Here is an 8845-nt window from a genome sequence, read left to right as displayed (position 1 = left end):
CCTGTAGTACAGACGAACGAACAAATGCAGATCGAATAATCCCAAGAAACTCTGACATTTGCCAAATATGAACACAAAATATATTAATTTAAAACAAATATATTAATCATGTTTCATAAAATAAATGTTTCAAAATGTCTTAAATGAAATTAAATATTTTCCAGTGTAAAATAAATAGTTTTATTGTTGAAGTTCACTTCCGATACTTTGTGCATTCAATTACGGGAATTTCCCTAGCACTTGTTGCAAGACGGTTCTTTCCAGAAAATTAATTTAAAACAATTAACAAATACATACTATAATTCATATTTTATAAAGTAAATGTTTCAAAATGTCTTATATGAAATTAAATATTTTCCAGCGTAAAATAAATAGTTTTACTGTTGAAGTATTCAGTTCTGATGCTTTGTGTCTTAAAATGTGGCAGGGTGCCCGAAAAAACCCGTCAATTTTTTCGCATTGGATCCACCTGAGAAAACCCATTTTAAAACCCTTCCCGGGTTTTTGAGCTTTTTGTTAGTATTTTATTGGTGCACTTTTAAGGTGATCACATTGAAAGCGATTATCAGGTTTTGCGCTTTCCTTCGCCGAATTAGATGCTTTCACGTTAAGGTATACAACAGATTCAACATAAGACCTTCATAAAGTTCTGAATACATTGAATGGATAAAGAAAATCCTTACCTTAGCTTGAGATAGAACAAAGTAATGTATGAATTATGCTTGTAACCTATTTAAAATAAAATTTGCAATTTTATATTTTAGAAAATACTTTCCGTGAATAGTGTGCTCGGCGACGCTAAGGGACGTTATCCCTCATACATTTGATGGCTTTAAGACCATGGGTGCCAGTACTACCAGTAAATATCTAGTGTATTAGTAAAACTACTAGTATTTTTTATTACCTTTGATGCTAACACAAGTATTCTTCTGTAAAATTTTGTTTTCCAACAACAACAGTTTATTCCTGTTTAACAGCAGCAACAGCGTAACAATTCTTGTCAAATTTAAGAAGCTTAATGTTCAGAGTTCCGAAAACCAAGTTACGCTTATTATTTCAAGTGCTGAATTCAAACTTAAGTACTAGTGGAAGTTTCGGTGTACAGTGAAGAAAGCTTGTATTTTCGAAGGAAAAAATAAAAACTATACTTTCAATGTGATCACCTTAATTGCACCAATAAAATACTAAGAGAAAGCTCAAAAACCCAGGTGTTTTTTTCAGGTGGTTCCAATCCAAAAAAAAAAAAAAAAAACCCTGCTCTTAACCCTTGAACTAAAGTAAAGACCCTATTTTTTTTCTGAACCTTCTTCCAAAATTAGAATGGAACTGGTTCCGCGACGGTAGGTTCCGAATTGCTTCGCCAATCAGTAGTTTAAATTTTTATCAAAAGACGTGAAAACTGGTCATTGGTATGTAAAAACAGAACAACTTCAATGCCACCACATGGATATAGGCCCTACACCTCACCCTCCTCCCTTGCCACCTATGGACTGAAGTCTATCTTCTTTCTTTAGAAACAAAAGGAGCTTCTAAGAGTTAAAAAAAACCTTGGCTTTATTTTAATACCGCGGTCAGCTTTCAGAAGGTAGGGACAGTGCATTTGACGTCTTGAGGAAAAGTCATTGCAGGTTCAGTGTGTTTTCAATTATAGGAAAATGCAAACATTTTAAAAGAATATCATTCGCGGCAATAGCCTGACGACCAGCGTTGAATGAGATTTTGTTTTTAAATACAGTACATAAGAAAAGCAGTTGCTGTTTGTTCCAATGAAGTGGGTATACTATGGATCGAATGCAACGTATACTTACGTACTTCCTAAATTTTAGGTGGCTATACGATAATTTCCAAAAATTAGAGGTGGATATACGCCGTATACCCTCCATTACATCCCTGCTTACACACTGAACTATCAAAATATTGTATTAAGTTCCAAAGATAGTCTATTTCTAAATTTTGAAAATTTACAGGGATGAAATGAATAATTTTCTTGTTTTTGTGCTTGATAATATATAAGGAGAGCAAAACTTTTATTTTTTTTTTATATACGCGGTTCTCAACATGGAACTATTTGGCAAGCAGAGCGAGGGAACTACTTGGCGCAAGGTTTACCTCATGATAGGATTGTGTGAATATAATGAGCATTTGTATTGTAAACATGGTTGCAGGTATACAAACACGCAGCCGTGGATGTGAAGTAACACTATTTCAGCTTGTGAAACAATAAGGTAATAATCAGTCTTAATAAATATAAAAATAAATTGCAGAAATGTAAGTAAATAATGACAAAGAAAGGTGCTTGTGTATGCTTACCAACCTATGATTCGAAATATTCAACATAGTGGGCAGCATTGTATGTTAGGCGGGCGCTGTAAGATAGATTCTAGATAAGGAATAATGACCCTTGTATCCCACAACGTGTAGATTTATTTAGATACATTCGACTCTATCTCTGGTCATCGTTGGAAACTTCTTCCCGCTGCTTCAAATTAATTACCGTTGATTTTGAGTTGAAAAAACTTAATACTATAACCTTGCACATTGAATACCATGAATAATTATCATGTAGAATCTGTTGACAGGAGTAGTATGCATTAACGAAGGTAAAAGCTGGTTACATATGGTGAAAAGTGTGTTCTTTATTTTCCCTCTTTCGTTTTGAATTACTACCCAGAAATATTCTGTTTTTGGGTTAGGTTCCTTTTTAGTTCCGATACTTACTAGTTAACCCTATGCAGTCTACATAGCACATTATTTTTTCATGTCAAGGTTGCGAACTCCTCGGACAATGTAATTTTTTTTTTTTTCATTTCACTTAATTTTTGCATACAGTCCTTGGAACGGCCTTCGGCCATTAAGGCAGTACTAACTTTTTTCTTATAAGGTGTTTTTACTTTCTGTCAGAAAAGCTTCGTTCATTTGTTTGTTTAATATATAGTTGTACACGAGGGTTAACAATGGAAAATTGAGTCAACGAAAATTAGTTTATACAGAGAAATAACAATGGTTACTATGCAATGCAAAGAAAATTAACCCATTGTCGTTAAATTTTAATCCATTGAACATTGTGAAGTTGTTGCTAGGCGCATATCTCGGAAACGGGAGCACATGGAAAATAAAACTTCGTTTCTGCAAGTCTATATAAAATTTGCAATCAACCAGTGAATTCGGCACTTCTTTAGAGCTTGTGGTTTCCGAAATCCTACTGTTGAAATGAACTGGCTACCAACATACACCCATTGTTGGTGACATATATAAATCTAGCATTCTAATATATAGATTGTATTTTTAAAATCTACTTTCAATTTGTTGCTAGCGAAGCACATGCCAAAATTCAGCGTCCCAAGAAAAGGCTACCACTGAGCAGAGGTGCAATAAATAGTGGTACAGAAACTGCGATACCTGAAAATGTCGAAAGATCGTGAACAAATTCCGCTGGATGAAAGATTAAGCGCTCTGTGGCTTATTATAAGCTTCATAATTACATTAATTTGCTCACCCGTGGTTCAGTGGTGAACATATGGGCCTTCGTTGTGTGAAACCTCCGGTCCGATCCTATGAAAAGCTCACATCTTCAGTGTTGACTCACCATCATGCAGCAGTTGCAGTTCAGGAAGTTACTTGAACTAAGAAATAGCAAGCTCGAGTCTAGGAAACCAGCAATGTGCTGACCACACACACATTCACACATGCAGTGAAAAATCAGGTTGGTCAGTTAAAGTCTTTAGATTTTATTCTATTGCTATTATTTATATTATTATTATTATTATTATTACTACTACTACGAGAACAGTAGCTACCGTCACATACATTAGTGAAGTTGGGAGCTAAAACTAGACTTGTTTCTATTAAGTTTTCCAATAAAGTACTGAGCTCCCTCATTGCTATGTGGGTAGCGTGTGCGCCTTTTGCGCGGGGGACCCTGGTTAATTTCCGGTGGTAGATCATGTGGTTTGGACCCAAGTCATGCCGTATGCCCAAGTTTCATGTAGCCTCGCTATTGAAATGGACTTAAATCATAGCAGCTGCTGCTTAGTGAACTTTCGCCTATTATATTCTTGAAAAAAACATTAAAATTAAATCGAACGAAATCTTTTACTTTTAGTCTCACGGTTATGCCTGCTATGTTCAAGGTGACGGTGATGATGAGAAATGAATGAAATGACGGAATGAAGAAAGTGGGAGGAAACGTGAGCATCCCGAGAAAACCCACACACAAGGTGTTTGTCCACCACAAAGCTCACTTGGCGCGAGCTGGGATCGAACTAGGGACCCCATGCACCAGAGGTGAACGCTCTACCACTGAGCCACCGCGGCCTATTATACTTTTGTTCATAACCAGACTATAGTTCAATTCATTGTGTTGGAAAGGAGGGGGGGTGATCTGATGTGTCCCGTATTCTCATGAAGAAAATATGGCAGGTTTATTTATGCTGGAAGATGTTAATTTCATATAAGACATTTTGAAACATTTATTTCATACAACATGAATTGTATCTTTGTTTTAAATTAATAGACCCCTTTTGGTATTCATATTTGGCGAATGTCAGTCAGGCTTCTGGATGACTTGATCTACATTTGTTCGTTTGTCTGCCGAGCTCCTTCATGGCTAAGCGGTTAGTGTACTCGTCTTCGGCGTGGGTGACCCGGGTTTGCTTCTGGGGGGAGCTCATGTGGTTCGGATTTCACTTTAATCAGTAGGTCCCATCTCATAGCCTCGCTGCTGAAAGGGACGTTAAACACAAAATCAACTCGTTTGTCTGCCTCTACCACACACACTACAGAGTACAACTTTCGGCCTTCTAAGTTAAATTTTTCAGAGTACAAGCACGTGACACTCTAAATTTCCTGTATAGATTTTGGCGGCATACCAACTTAAAATATCAAAATGGCGGCCATTGTTTCAAAACAGCGAATATCTATCTACGCTACGAAGCGCAATGTTCAGTCTTTTAAATTGAAATTTTGACGGTGGAAGCACAAGATATGCTAAATTTGCTGTATAGATTTTCTTGGCGATTGAATGTAAAATTTCAAAATGGCGGCCATTTTTTCAAAACGGCAGTGAGTAGAAAATTGTTGCAAGTTGTGACAATGACAATCTTGAAATATAAATCACATTTTAACACTTTTACCCCCAGAGACGTTGAAATATTTCGAAAAAAAAAAACTATTAAACCCGAAAAAACCCATATGGGCTCAGGTGGGTTGGGCTTTTTCAAAAAAGCCCAGGTTTTTTCAAACCCTTGCTGTGGTGAGTGTCTTTAAGTGGCAAACCAAGGTGAAACGACGTCTAAACGTTGAGGGGTTGCCCTCCCCCTCATTACAGATGTTTGACTTCGTAGCTAGGGCAGACTGGTAAATCAGGACAGGCGGCGAACTGTGGCGGAAGTCACATCAGACTTTGATGCTGGTCAGAGTACAAATGTGTCTGAACACTTCTAACGATGGGTCTCCGCAGCCGACGCTGTGTGCCAGTGTTAACACCACGACATCTGTAACTACGATTGCAATGGGCACGCGATCATCGCCATGGACCTTAGTGCAGTGGCTGACGTCAGAGCGCGTCGCCCCCTTCCCCGGAATTAGGTGACCTGTGTGCGCGGTTGTAGTGCCAACTCCCTCCAGCGACCTACCAAGGCCTCATTGCTTCCATGCCAAAACGCACCGCCGCTGTTTTCCGTGGCAAAGGTGGATATACCGACTATTAAGTAGGTGGTCATAATGTTCTGGGTGATGAGTATATATAGTATTTCTTTAATTGTTTAAAGACGCGAAGAAAGGAAGGAAGCAAGCAAGGCAGAACATTTCGCAGTTTGTATTTGGAGTTATTTCACCTTGGAGGGTCTTCTTAATTTGATTTTGTATATACGTAATAGTTGAGCTGGAGGTCTACAATTTACGATGATTAACATTCATTAGAATTCGAACCTATGGGTTCGTTCTTTCGTCTTGTAACATCGCATTGTTCTGTATTGGAACTCGATCCAAGAACCTACACCAGATATGTGGGCGGTAACCACTGGACCACTTATGTAATGTGTGTAGGTGAATCAGGTAGTTCACTTTATTTCGTGGAAAAAGTAAATGGTTAAAGAAATTAGGTGGACTAACAAATTCCATGATACTGTTCTGTAAAACTTTTTCTTAGAATTGGTATTGTAAGCTCTCGAGTTTCAGAAGCGTCGTTTTTTTTTTAAGATTTGAAAGTCTTTTGATAATAAAAAAAATTAAAGCTGATCATACAGAAAAAAATCAGTTCTAGAATTTTAGTGGAATGTAACTACGCTGTTACTTTTAGTCTAATTTAGAGTGAAATGTTCATTTAAATTTGTTTAAATTCATGAAATGTTCATTTAAACCGAAACAAGTGGAAATTTTGTATATGATGTTGCTGTTGACAAGTTGCAAAAATTCGAGATTAGATGACAGTAAATATAACATTCATAAGTGTTGTTCTTGCTTCCATTACTTTATATGATAATGCAGCGAAAAAATCTTTCACGGTATTCATATATGTTAGCCTAATATTCCTTATACATGACTAATATCAGATATTTACACCAGTGCTAGCCAACTGCTAAACTGGCGTGTCTATGCTTCCCGGAGGCTTTTTTGTAACCTGCATTTTGTTTCGTCAATAATTTTGAAAGAATTTAATTTTCACTCTGTTTTACTCATTATATAGTGTTCCGATTTAGTTCCTGCGGAGAAAGTGCTTCGTAATTCTTGCGATGCAACTATAGTCCTTAGAAGTTGGTCATCACCGATTTACACTAATGAGAAGGATTCCTTTAAAAAATAAATGTACCCGGTTTAATGTTTTCAGTTAATTATTATTGCTATTCACATTTTGAATACGGCTAGATTTTGCTGTGGCTTTCCTCAGAATACGGCGTGTTTTTAAAGTTTTTCATCAATTCTTAAAAGAATATGTAACGATAATATTAGATGTAGTGAATTTATTATAGACTAATATGTAGTGTGAACTACAACCTAAAAGACTTTCCATATTCAAATCGTAATGTTTTAATTGTGTGAAAAGGTTTTCACTACTTCCATTCTTAGAAAAGAAAAAGTCCGTTCCAGTCATCAAAATCAGTTTCAGAACCAGGGCTGGAATCTTGATGGAAGTAATTTCTAGTTTCATCCTCGTTAAACACAACGATCATTTTATTGTCAAATTGTTTGACTCAAAACTTTTGTACAATCTTAAAGGCATCATAAAGCAAAACAGTATAAGTGTATGTGGTTGGTGTCCTACAGATCCCTAGGTGGGCTTGGGCATTTACAACGGTCCGGGTTTCGATCCTTTATCTTTTGGTCGTCTCGTTTAGACTTTAACAACAGTTTGGATCGTTCACCAAAGCCGACCATATAGCCACTGGACAACACGGTTCAGAGTTCGGATCAGAACGTTCTGGGAAATCGACACAAAAGCTGATTCTAATTGTATTCTCAATGCCGATGCAATTTAATAATGTGAAAATTATTACGTTGCATAGGCATTAGTTGTTTATGCTGAAAGAAAAGTATATTAGGTTATTTCTTACAACTAGCAAATGTAAATTTATACCCTGATAATTATTTTGGTAAAGGATGCGCAAGATTTCCGTCGCAGACGCGACGCACACACATATATGCATACTCGTCTGTTTGCTGAAAGAAAAACTCTTACGAGTGCTTTTATACGAGGTTCATTTAAAAATTAAAATTTTCTTCATTAATATTCGATGAGCTGGACCATATGGTTACAACAGGGCCACAGTCACCTATAACTGTTTCATACATAGAGGTGTTGTAGTCGAACTACGACTTTTAACCCCATCTCAATCTTTTCTTTGTATTTAAAAAGCTAAATTTTCAAAGATACCAGCACGACTGGCCGCAGTGACTCATTACAAATTTGCAAACGAATCATATGTTGCCGTCCGCAACGTGCAGACATCCGTAGTCGGTATTAATTGTGTAATTATTTCACTTACAGATATGAGACAGTCGATGTCTAAGATGATAAGTTACCAGCGATATCTTAAAACCCAAGTCGAGGCTATTTCCGAAGTCATGAATTTACAGGTGACGTCTAAGATGGATGATAAAGGAAACGATATATTGTGTTCTTTAAGCCTACCAGCTCAAAATGAACAATTGCAGAAGCTAGAGGAGAGTTTATCTGACGAAGAAGTGAAGAAGCAGCTGGTAAGTTTCTCTTCGGCTTTTTATGTTGTGTGTGTTTCGAGTACAGCTTACGTGCAGTCGAGAATCACACACTTGTATTTGCAAGATTTCAACAGCACTGAAAAGTCGGGTAAAATGAAATTGATCGGAAAGAATTAAAGAAGCTTTCGTTTCTTTACTAGATAAAGTCGAGGAATTTTGGGGAATGTCTGTTCAAAGTTTAGTTAGTGAAAACTGCGTACATGACTTTTATTTCCCCTCCACAGTCTATCTATTCCTTGCTGTATGAACTTTTCTTTGAAGTTAGTTTATTATTTCTTTTCATGTACTTATTTCATCTCTCATATTTTCGTCTATTAAGATTAGTTTATTGTTTTTCAAGAATTAAGACATTCTCCTTCAGTGTGCAATATAATAGAGATTTCATAGTGTATTATTTTTTCTTTCAGCTGGTCCACCTGACGGTTCTATCGATTAGTTCTAAGTTTCAGATGTTATTTTTATTTATTTCTAGTTTTGCATTGAGAATTTATCACGTATGAAATGCATATAACGTGCTGTTGTCACTGGCGAACGCATGAAGGTGCTGCACAATCTGCGGCACGTCTCCTCCCTCACCTCCTCTCGAAAGTTTTACCCCCTCTCAAAAATGTTTTTAAAAAGTCGGACT

Source organism: Thermobia domestica, chromosome 7 (genome assembly GCF_964235325.1).
Source record: "Thermobia domestica chromosome 7, izTheDome1.hap1.1, whole genome shotgun sequence".
Lineage (NCBI taxonomy): Eukaryota > Metazoa > Arthropoda > Insecta > Zygentoma > Lepismatidae > Thermobia > Thermobia domestica.
Note: the sequence above shows the minus strand (reverse complement) of the source record.